The sequence below is a fragment of the Prionailurus bengalensis genome, chromosome A1, assembly GCF_016509475.1.
Source record: "Prionailurus bengalensis isolate Pbe53 chromosome A1, Fcat_Pben_1.1_paternal_pri, whole genome shotgun sequence".
Taxonomy (NCBI): Eukaryota; Metazoa; Chordata; class Mammalia; order Carnivora; family Felidae; genus Prionailurus; species Prionailurus bengalensis.
In genome coordinates, this window is record NC_057343.1 from 67297847 (window position 1) to 67310785 (window position 12939).

Genomic DNA, 12939 nt, shown 5'->3' on the forward strand with positions numbered 1-12939 from the left:
TCAGTAAATACAAAATAGAAACTGCTGGGGTTTGTTTTAAGGGTCAAAAGAAGCACAAATGTAAGTTACATTAGAGAGAAGTACATAGTAACAGTAGTAACATGTGCTAATGACTTGCACCTTTTAATTAATGGAGTTGTTTATCGGGCTCCAGCCAGCCAGGCAGGAGTCTCTCCTATTATTTTTGGAGGCGTACAATCTTGCAAATTTAAAGTTGTTAGTTGTTACGTATGGGACAAATCCAGTGAGTTCCGTGTAATTCAGAGGAGCCCTTCCAAGCCTGAAGATTCATTTTAATTGTAGATATTAGTAAGATGTGTATTTTCACCATGTCCTTGCCCACCTGGTCTTGTGTGTTTCCGGATTTCTAGACCACTGTTGACATTGAAACTCATATTAATTTTGGGCATTCTCAATGATGTGACATGAAATAAATTAGAACTATCCTGAGTGAATGTGTAGAAAACAGGTCGGCTCTTTCAAAATACTTATTTTTATAAATGAAGGAATTAAAATAAATTGGTTTTCCTCCCACTGAGGTCTGTTAAAGTGAAGATTTCTTGAGGGCCTACTGCACTCAAATGACTTCAGTTCAAATCCATAGAAAATATGAAGAATGAACAGATGGGTAAGAAACCTGGGTGGCCAAATCAGGCATTTTAGTGGAGTAGATCATAGAGTCCACAGAGTTTAGTGGAGTAGATCACAGAGTCCCAGAATATTTTTTTTTCAAGGTTTTAAGTAATCTCTATACCCAACATGGGGCTTGAACTCACAATCCTGAGAATAAGAGTCTCATGTTCCAGTGACTGAGCCAGACAGGTGCCCCACAGAATCCCAGAGTTGTAAAGCTAGAAGGAACCATAAACAACTACATGGATGTAGGACTTATGGCTGAGCAAGCAAGAGGCCGTGGTGAAGTAATGACATTAGCTAAGTTTACTGGCTAAGAAGTCAGCTTGAAGCAAAGTCTGAGACCTACTTCGGGTCAAGGGATCTTTCACCCATCAGGCCTCCTCCTTTAATATCTTGAGTGAAATCTGTCTGTGTGAAATCCCCATCTAATTGTTTTCCAAACTCTCTGCTAATAGGGCCATGGTTAACAATGGCATAGCCACTCAATGAAATATTATGCAGCCATTAAAGATAATATTTACGAAGGCCAAGTAATAACACAGAAAAGTGGCCAGAAGGTAAGGACTTTAAAAAAAAAAAAGGAGCAGGAAATAAAGCTGTCATGTAGTATAATGACAATTTTCTTAAGTTTATTTATTTATTTTGAGAGAGATGGAGAGGGAGAGGGTGCTCGTGAAAATGGGCTGGAAGGGCAGAGAGTGAGGGGGAGAGAGAGAGAATCCCAAGCAGGCTCCTCACTGTCACTGCAGAGCCTGACGCAGGGCTCGAACCCACCAACCGTGAGATCATGACCTGAGCCACAGTCAGATGCCTAACCGACTAAGCCACCCAGGCGCCCACATATCCTGGTTTAAAGTGGAAAAGTAAAAACTGTTCTGCTTTGTTCAAAGACGACTAAGGCAAAGTCCTTTTACCGTGGGTCTAAAGATGTTTTCTGGAGCAGAATAAACACTCAAGCAGCAAGTACAAGCCATCGACTCGGGAAGTTGAAATGAGGGCGCTAGTGGGCTTTTTTCAGGGAGCAGGGGCTGGCCCAGGAGTCTAGAGAATGACCCGGGACCCCACACTCAGTGTGTGCCCTGGAAGACAGGCGTATTGAACAGGAGCCGGAGAGGGCATTTCTCCCAGAGAAGAAAAACCCATAACTAGAATTCTGCCCAAGCACCTGGGAGCAGACTTGAGCGTTGTGCAGACAGGCTCCAGATCCTGAGAAATGAGGGCCTGACTGAAAGGGGAACTCCTGTGCTCCTCACATCGCTTGGTTACTCATTTAAAGTTACTATGAAACCTTCTGAAGCAGTCGGCTTTCACTATCCCTCTGCTGACACTGGATCCAGAACACCGTCTCTTCCGTCATGCTGTTCAGCCCTTCCAAGTTCTCTCCAGTGTTGGATTCCCAATGGCCTTTCACTTGGCCTCCGTGCTCTCCCCGAGGTGGATGCTAACATTTCTTTTCTAACAACATTATTGAGGCGTAGTTCACTGGAAATGAACTGCACATTCTTAAAATCTGCATTTTGAAGAGTTTTCACAAATGTATAGACCCATGAAATCACAACTGCTAACAAGACCCTAACTTTCCATCACTACAAAAGATCCTTCGTGTTTCTTTGCTTTCCATCCCTTCTGGCCTCCCCCCTCCCCCAACACCTCTCCGCACTTCACTGGTTGCCCAGTGTTCATCTGCTTTCTGTTATTATAGATTACCTTTCATTTTCCAAACATTTGTTATCAGTGGAATAATACAGTATATACTCTTTCGTATCTGTTTTATTTAACTCCCAATAATGGTTTTGATATTCATTCAAGTTGTTAAAGGCATCAGTAGATGGTTCCTTTTTATTGGAAATTAGTATCTCATTGTTTATCTGTTCATCAGTTGATGGACATTGGGGTTGTTTCCATTTGGGGGGTATTCCAGTAAAGCTGCTATGAAAACTCAGTACGAATGAGTCCTTGTGTGGACATATGTTTCCATTTCTCTTGGGTAAATGCCTCAGGGCGGGGTGGCGAGGTTACATGTTAGGCATAGGTTTATACCTTTTGAAGAAAACACCATTTTCCCTTTTAGGTACCCAGAGCAGTGTATGAGAGTTCTGGTGGGTCCACATCCTTGCCATCACTTGGTATAGTCTTCAGCCACGCTGGCGGGGACATACGGGCATTTCGTGGTGGGTCATGCGTCCCATCCTGGGCTCCCTGTGAAAGAAAGCCCAGAGGAAGACTGCTAGCACCCCTGCTACTCCAGCTTTTCGAGTGGATGGTTTGTTCTTCGTATTTCAGTGTGTGTTCTGCTCTAGAAACATCTTTAGACTCTCCATAGAAGGGCTTGGCTTCTGCCTGAAAATGATGCCAAATGCTTCTTTTCTAGAGCTTCCTCTTCTTTCCTAATCATGAAGCAAGTCAGCACTCATTGACTTTTTACTCTATTCATTTGTTAGGGCTGCCGGAGAAAAACAGCACAAATGTGGTGGTTTCAAATGATGGAAATTCGTTCTCTGACAGTTCTGGAGGCCAGACGTCCAAAGCCAAGGCGTGGGCAGGGCTGGTTCCTTCTGGGAACTGTGAGGGAGAATCCAGTCCACGCCTTCCCTCTCTCTTTTCTGGTGGCTTCCACAGTCCTTGGTGCTCCTTGGCTTGTGATCACATTACTCCAATCCTGCCTCTGTCTTCATGTGACCCTTCTCCTCTTGGGTGTCTCCTCCGTGTGTCTGTCTCAAACCTCCCTCTGCCTCTCTCATGAGGACACTTGGCATAGGATTTAGGGCCTACCTGGAAAACCCACGATGATCTCATCTCAAGATCCCGAATCACATCAGAAAAGACCCTGTTTTCAGATAAGGTAAGATCTGCCAGTTCTAGGAATTTGACATGGATAGCTTTTGGGGGATCATTTTTCAACCTCCCACACTTGCCAAGAACTAGGTACCATGCTAGACATTATGATGACAATTTGATGTCCTCAAAAAAGAAAAAACTCATGAAGTATTACTCCTATTTTTCAGGCAATACAGTCTTAAAGAAGTATCTTGTTCAAGCACAGTGCCAATTAGAGGTAGAACCAGTCATCAAACCCAGTTTTTCCTGCTTCCTATATTGTTCTTTGCCTCTCTACCACAGAGATTTTAAAACCTCCAGAATCCTGAAAGCCCCATCTAAAATGCATTTAATTGGGGCGCCTGGGTGGCTCAGTCGATTAAGCGACCAACTTCGGCTCAGGTCATGATCTCACAGTTCGTGAGCTCGAGCCCCTTGTCGAGCTCTGTGCTGACAGCTCAGAGCCTGGAGCCTGCTTCCGATTCTGTTGTCTCCCTCTCTCTGCACCTCCCCTGCTCATGCTCTGTCTCTGTCTCCCAAAAAATATATAAATGTTAAATAAAAATAAAATGTATTTAATTAAGTGGATTCTTGGAGTTAGACCTACCAATTTTGCTCCCTTATTGAATGTTCTAAATGGTCTTTGGCTCAGTGGTTCTTAATCCTGGCTACACAGCAGATTCACTCGGAGAGCTTTTTAGAAGCAATTGATGCCCAGTTGACCCCTGAACCACTAAGCCAGATTCTTTGGGGGGTGTGGAATTGTCTAGTTTCTTGGAAGCCCCTCAGGTAATCCTTTTGTATAGCTGGGATTGAGGAACCCTGGGATGCTTTACTAAACCTGTGGCTTCCACGCTGTATACTGTTTTGTTTGGAAGTCCTCTGAGATAGGTTAATTCTATTTAATGATCAGAAATGACCCTCCGTTTCAAAGCCCAATTCCTGTTTTATACTTACTCACAAAGTCCCTGGAAACTGAAAGATGAGTGACTTAGATTATTAGCTCATTGGCTTATCAGTTTAAGTCCTCTATATAGGAATGAATGAATAATGAATGAATGAGCTTACTACATACATCTGCCCACTTTCTCTGGCTCTTTTGGTCAATCGTCACCAAAGTGCTTCCTGAAGAGAGAGAGAGATCTTATAGACCTTTATCTGTAGGAAGTTACGTATCAAAATTGCATCACCAAAAACTTCACACAGAAAGACCCATCAAAGTAACATGGAGTCCATTGTAATGTTTCTTCTTTATATTAAGAAAGGCATCTCGTTTTCTTCTTTCGCATAATTAGAAGTGGCTGGGTGGATTTCATCTGATATTTTTTTCTCAAAAAAAAAAAAACTGCCTAAGGATTAAAAGCAAGCATGGAAAAATTTATCTCCAAAGTAAATATTTGGTAGATAACTGTGGTACCTTAATATTTGCTCCTTTGAACACAGTAATTAGGGAATTTAGATACCTATGTTGATATACTTCAAATGTTCATCTGGAATATCTTATTATGTGTTCTGTATTTGTCAGTGCAGTTCCCATGTGGTTTTGAATATGACTCTGTTGGCCTTTCTTGTACTTGGTATTTTATTCCAATTTCCCTCCCCTGACACACTTCAGCCAAGAAGTCCCCGGTTTTCAGGTTGGTCTGTGAAAAACTTACTACTATGTGTAATCTTTTGGGGTTCGCTCCCTTGTATTATAAAAGAGCCTCTTTGCATATTTTCCATAGAGAACGAAGGGCCACTCAGGGCTGCTCGTCAGATTCACTTTTGTCTGTGTGATCTACCCACTTTGGGAAGACCTAGGAGGAGAAGTTTGGTGTGGTTACCAAGTAATCTCTGAGTTCTTTCCAAACCGAAGTCTCTTTTGCAGAATACTCGACTGATAGTAGTAAGTTGTAATCAAATCAAATCAAATCAAATCAAATGCCTGAAGTTGGGTCCTGCTGAATGAAAGCATCCCTGGCAGGGCCCTTCTGTGGAATAAGAAAAGTTTCTGCATGAAGAATGTGTCACGGGGGTGCCTGGGTGGCTCAGTCAGTTAAGTGTCAGACTTCAGCTCAGGTCATGATCTCGTGGCTTGTGGGTTCGAGCGCCACATGGGGCTCTGTGCTGACAATGTGGAGCCTGCTTGAGATTCTCTCTCTTTCCCTCTCTCCCTGCCCCTCCCTCCCTCATGCTTTCTCTCTCTCTCAAAAATAAATAAATAAACTTAAAAAAAACACTTGTCTTCTAAAAAAAAAAAGAAAGAAAGAAAAGAATGTGTCATAGATCTGTTCTCTGCCTAGATGCACAGAAAAATGGACCAAGGGTCCTGCACGGTAATCATACAACCTTATTCCCTAGTGCAACTCCAGGGAATCTGAGTAGGCTCTTGAAAACAATAGCTCCCCAGGGAACTACTTTCTGAAAGAATTGTGCAACTTCATTTTTTCCAGAAAGGATTCAGCAGGGACATTTCTTAAAATTTCCCCTCTGGATGTGCCGAGAGGGCAGGCCTCACCTGTATGAATGGTTGGAAAGAGAAGTTCCAGAAAGTGCAATTGGAGGCTTGCCAAGAGAATCTGCATTGTAACTCTGTGCTCAAATGCCCAATGGGTAGAGGGTGTGACCTGAAAAAAAAGTAAGCACATAATAATTTTCCATTTAGTCACATAATAAGTACAGTTCCCACAGTCAGTCGGTTTGGGTTGTTCGGGCCATGGCAGAACTGATTGGAAAGCCGCAAACTTGACCTGATTTAGTTACTAACAAGGCCAAAAGCAAGGGAAAGAGACATTTCAGAGACCAGTGAGTTTGGCCAGATTTATTACTGAATCAGAGGTCGATACAAGGGTTCCAATGACTCTTAGGGCATCAGACTTTAAGTGCCCAGAAGTCAGTAGTCAACTGGGCAAATCAGTGTAGTGACAGTCTTACTTGATCACAAACAATGGATATTTCTCCATTTTATTTGACTTTAAAGAGGGTTGGCCATCATCTATCACTCACTCACGTTGGGGAAACACATTGCTTACAGGGAGCAATAAATATTTATAAAACGTGGCCTTTGCTTTAGGGGATTTCACAGCCTCAATGAAGAACACATCATTAGTTCATTGATAGAGCTTGGATAAGTAACAACATGTAAAGCAGAAAGCTCTTTGGGAGTCTTAAAAGGAAGCAAAGTGTCAGTGGCAAACAGGCACCTATGTCTTCATCCTCCAGGAGGCCAGATGCTAGATGTGATGGGTGGCTGAAGGGAACCCAGTCTCACAGAGGATGAAAACAGAAGCCAGAATAATGGCACAGGGCAGGTACTTACTATATGTTTGCCAAACAATCATAGTATTAAGCCACTGCTATAGGACTCTTTCAGTGAGCATCAAAATACCCACTTAAATTTATTTAAACAAAAAAGGGGGGATAGGAAATTTATTAATGTTCCTGAAAAACTCAGAATTGCACACAGGCATTGCCGGATGCAGGTACTCAAAATACTCAGATTGCAGTCTTTCACTTCTTAATGTCGACTATGACTCTTATCAGCATCAACTGGGTGTTTTATAACATAAATTCTTAGAGTTGGAAGGGGCTTTAGGGGATACTTGGCAACCACTCCAAATTCTTCCTCATGTGTTGCTCTAAGCTAAGCACGGCCCATTGAATCCACTTTGGGTCATGTCCCCATTCTTATACCAACCATCGTGGGTAGGAGAGATGAAATGTTTTGATTGGCCAGGCATGTTCGTATGCTACTGCCATCCCACATCCAGGGGGGTTATGCATGGCAAATATGAAAATACGGTCTGTGTCCAGAAGAAGAGGTAATGGACGTGAGGCCAGAAGAGCAAATAAATCTCCACTATAAATATCATATGCTGTGTGTTTTCTAAGTGTTAAGAACTGTGCAAAGAGCTTTATAAATGATACAACATTTTATCTACTCAACAATCCCTTGAAGGTAGGATGATAGTCAAAATATTTACACAGTCACCTGTGAATCAGAACAAATGTGGGAAGGCCCCTACACACCTGGAACAGGATCTGGAAGCCCATACTGCACTGGGCATTAACCCCTTATTTACTGGATCATGAGGACATCTGAAGAAGGGAAGTCTTATGGGAGAAACCAAGACAGCTGGGTGATGGGAAAGCACAGAGGGCTTGAGGCAGGCAGGAGAGCCCTAGTAAATGTTCCAGAAGTATTTCATTCTTTTCTAATGGCTGGTGTGGTCATATTAATGCATATAAGAAAGTTGATAGTCATAGATGTAGGGAGTATCTCTAGGTTACAAATGAGGAAACTCTATCACAGAGGTTAAATAACTTGTTCAAAGTCACTTTAGTAAATTGTAGGACCAAAATTCAATGCAGATCTATATGACACTAAAACTCATGCCCTGCAAAGAATTAGAGTAATCCAGAGAGCCTCCATATATTATAGTAAGTGTCTCTATATAAGCACGTCTTGCTCTTGAGTGAGAAACGGGAGGCTACCCTGAAAGACCCATGTGGACCCAATGTACCAGAGTGGCTTTTATGGGTGAGACAGAACTCATGAAGATGCCCAGAAGCCCAAAGCTCCACCTTCCCATCTCCCACTCCATTACCATGGTTACTATTCCATTAAATGCTACTGGGTTATTTAAATGTTCAAGGTCTGGTTCTGGGGATAAAAAAACATAAAATTAGCGGCACAAGCACCGGTCATTTCTTACATCATTTCATGTACAATCTTAACTTTGCTGCAAAAATCGGCAGGAAAGAAAATCTCTTGACAGAAAAGCCAAAAGTTCTTTGAGCATATTTTAGCAGTGATTAAGAATCATTTTTTTTAAAGTCGATTCTGGAATGTAAGCCACTCCCAGCCCTCACCACATTGCAAATTTCTCCAAAGCAAGTATAAGCATTAGGGAATATAGAGTTGGTCTTTCTGTAGGTTTTGAGATTGGGAATGATTTCATTCTTTCCCTAACATTGTGGTAGTCACCAGAAGAGCATGGGTGAGTAAAATAATGTCCTTAGATTGTCATTGAGTGGTGGAAACAAGTAGAAAAAAACCCCAAGAATTATAACAGATTATTAGTGTTTGCTAAATGTGAAGGGGTTTTACATGATGGTCTTTGAAGTCATACGGCGTGGGTTAGGACCCCAGCTCCACTACTTACTGGCTGTGTGAACTTGGACTTGGCATTTAAACAAGCCGAGGTTTAGTTTCCTAATCTGTGACATGGGGGTATAATAGTATCACCCTCATACGGCTGTTTTGAGGATCCAGGAAACAATGCATGTAAAGGTTTAGCACAGTATCTGGTATATTTTATACCAAGTACTCTGAGAATAATCATGAAACAGAGAAATGTGAAGAAGACCAGAGACTTGATGAAGGCTTCTTGGAAGAACTGTTGCGTGGATGAATTTTGGAGGCTAAATAAGAATTGAAGAGATGAAGGAGGAGGAGGAGCACTAAGGTAAGAAGTGCCAGGTAAGGAAGCACCAGTTAAGTAACGTAAGGAGCGTCACTATAAGAAGACAACAGACACCATGATGTTAGCAGGATGCTGGCTAGGAGGAAGGGAGAGATGAGGTGGAGAGACAGATGATGACATATGTATGGGGCCTGTGAGACATGTTTTATGTCTGTCATTGGGTCTGTAGCAGTGCCCAGCACAACGCTTACGTGTGGATGAGTGAGCGAATGAATGAATGAATGAATGAAACTATATCTTATATTTCTAAAGCTGTGAGGGAGTGGTGGTGGAGAAAATCTTTGCTGCCAGCCCCTCCACATTCCCATCATAAAAAAAGGCAAATTCTACAAAGATGCTGGGGTGGGTGATCTCGTGACAATGAGGCCTAGAGAAGGGCAACGATGGGAAGTTGTTAGAACCACACTGCTGGTGCAGGGGGAGAGGTAGTGTCTGTGCCCAGTGGGGGGTGGATTTGGGAGGAAGAGCTATAGTCGTGGGTGGGGACACAGATACTACCAGACATGCTTCCCTGAAGCAGGAAGGGAAAAGGAAGCTCTAACCTCCATTTCCCACTTTTCTGGCCCATCAGTCTTCTGATGAAGCCTCCCACTGGCCAAACCAACTGGAGGTCAGCCCTCAAAGCAGCCCAAGAGTGTTTTGTTTTTTTTTTTTTCCAAGCAGGACAGAGAAGAAGAGAATGGATGAAAAGTGTCAAATGGAGAATAATCACCACAGATACCAAGATCATTAACAGATCTTAAGATGTGGTTGGTCGGGGCGCCTGGGTGGCGCAGTCGGTTAAGCGTCCGACTTCAGCCAGGTCACGATCTCGCGGTCTGTGAGTTCGAGCCCCGCGTCAGGCTCTGGGCTGATGGCTCAGAGCCTGGAGCCTGTTTCCGATTCTGTGTCTCCCTCTCTCTCTGCCCCTCCCCCGTTCATGCTCTGTCTCTCTCTGTCCCAAAAATAAATAAACGTTGAAAAAAAAAATTAAAAAAAAAAAAAAAGATGTGGTTGGTCTATTGTGAAGCCTGCTTACTGTGACTTAACTCCAAGCGACGTGAATCCACATTTTAAAATATTGTAACGTGAAACTGGGCCACTTTCTTTCACCATACACAAAAATAAACTCAAAATGGATTTAAGACCTAACTGTGAAACCCAAAACCATAAAAATCCATGAAGAGAGCATAGGCAGTAATTTCTCTGACATCGGCCACAGCAACATTTTTCTAGTTATGTCTCCTGAGGCCAAGGGAAATAAAAGCAAAAATAAACTATTGGGACTACATCAAAATAAAAAGCTTCTGCTCAGCAAAGGAAATAATCAACAGAACTAAAAGGCAACCTAGTGAATGGGAGAAGATACCTGCAAATGACATATCCAACGAAGGGTTAGTACCCAAAATATATAAAGAACTGGTACAACTTAATACCCAAAAACCAAATAATTGAATTAAAATGGGCAGAAGACATAAATAGACATTTCTCTGAAGAAAACATCCAGATGGCCAACAGACACATGAAAAGATGTTCAACATCACTCATCAGGGAAATGTAAATCAAAACTACAATGAGATATTACATCATAGTTGTCAGAATGGTTAAAATTAAAAAAAACACACACACACACAAGAAACAAGCATTGGAGAAGATGTGGAGAGAAAGGAACCCTCTTGTACTATTGTTGGGAATGCAAACTAGTGCAGCCACTGTGGAAAACAGTATGAGATTCCTCAAAAAGTTAAAAAACAGAACTACCCCACAATCCAGTAATCGTACTATTGGATATTTACCCCAAAAATACAAAAACACTAATTCAAAGGGATACATGCAGCATTATTTATAAAAGTCAAACTATGGAATCATCTAAGTGTCTATCAATAGATGAGTGGATAAAGCAGATGTGATATACATACACAATAGAATATTATTTAGCCATAAAAAGAATGAAATCTTGCCATTTGCAATGACGTGGATGGAGCTAGAGAGTATTATGTTATGCAAAATGATTCAGTCAGAGAAAGACAAATGCCATATGATTTCACTCATATATGGAATTTAAGAAACAAAACAAATGAGCAAAGGAAAAAAAGAGGGAGAGAGAGAGAGAAATCAAGAAACAGACTCTTAACTATAGAGAACAAACTGATGGTTACCAGAGGGGAGGTAGGTGGGGGGGGGGGGTTGGGTGAAATAGGGGATGGGGATTAAAAAGTACACTTATAATAAAAAAAATAATAAATTAAATAAATTTAAAATATAACACAATGATATATCATCAAAGATAAGAATCATAAGGGGACCTGGGTGGCTCAGTCAGTTAAGTGTCCAACTCTATTTCAGCTCAGGTCATGATCTCACAGTTTGTGAGATGGAGTCCCTTGTCAGGCTCTGAGCTGACAGCATGGAGCCTGCTTGGGATTCTCTCGCTCTCTCTTTATCTCTGCCCCTCCCTCACTTATATTTGCTCTCTCTCTCAAAATAAATGAATAAAATTAAAAAAAAGAATAATAAAAGCTATCATTAAGAAAAGACAGATTACTTACAAAGTAAAAACAATTAAAATTAAAGTGGACTTTTCACCAAGAAGACTGGATGCCAGGAGACAATGATGAGGTAATACTTCTTAAATGATAAAGGGAAATAATTGTCATATATAATTCTATACCCAGATAAACTATCATCAACAGTGGTGCAAGTGCTGATATGGGCATGGGGAGGGGATGGGCAAAAATCTTTTCTCCCAGATGTACAATAACTCAGAAAGTTTACTACTCTAAATCTCTTTTGTCTACTATAACAAAATACTTTAGACTGAGTGTTTTAAACAGAACATTCATTTCTCAGTTTTCACAAGATCAACATGCCAGCTGAGGGGTGCCTGGATGGCTCAATCAGAAGGGTATGTGACTTTTGATCTTGGGGTCATAATTTTGAGCCCTACATTGGGTATAGAAATTACTTAAACATTTTTTTTAATCAAAAAAAGGGGGGGTGCCTGGGTGGCTCAGTCAGTTAAGCATCCGACTTCGGCTCAGGTCATGATCTCTTGGTTTGTGGGTTTGAGCCTCGCGTTGGGCTCTGTGCTGACAGCTCAGAGCCTGGAACCTGCTTCAAATTCTGTGTCTCCCTCTCTCTCTCTGCCCCTCCCCTGCTAATGGTCTCTCTCTCTCTGTCTCTCAATAATAAATAAATGTTAAAAAAAAAAAAAAACTAATATGCCAGCTGATTCAGGTCCTGATGAATACCCTCTTTTTGACTTGCAGATGGCTCTCTTCCTGCCATAGTCTCACATGATGGCAGAAAGAGAAAGGACATTCCCTGGTCTCTTCTGTTTTTTTTTTTTTTTTTTCTGAAGTTTATCTATTTTGAGAGAGAAAGAATGCGTGTGCATATATGCATGCATAAGTGCAAGTAGGGGAGGGGAAGAGAGAGAGGGAGAGAGAGACAGGGAGAGAGAGAGAGAGAGAGAGTATCCCAAGCAGACTCCATGCAGCTTTCCCTTGTGAGATCGACATGGAGCTCAATTTCACCAATGGTGAGATCATGACTTGAGCCAAAATCAAGAATTGGAAGCCTAACTGACTGAGCCACCCTGGTGTCTTCTTATAAGGGCACTAATCCCATCATGACTCTATCCTCAAAACCTCAGATAATTGTAATCATCTCTCAAAGGCCCCTCCTCCTATGAGTATGACATTGGGAGTTAGGGCTTCAACATATGAATTCTGGGTGTACACAAACCCTTAGTCCATAACACTCCCCCTGCATCTTCAATGAATGAAAGTAAATAAAATACCTCACAGGAAGAAAAAGAAATCCAAGAGGAAGGAGTGAGGCCAGAAACTGATAAGCCCAGAAACTATGTAATGCACATTGGTAAAAGTCAATAAATATTTGTCGATAAAAGCTAACCAATTTCTGTAAAACAAAAATAAACATTGAATTGCATTGTGTTTTTTAAAAAGGTAGAACTTATGGGGGCACCTGGGTGGCTCAGTCGGTGAAGCATCCAATTCTTGATTTCAGCTCAGGT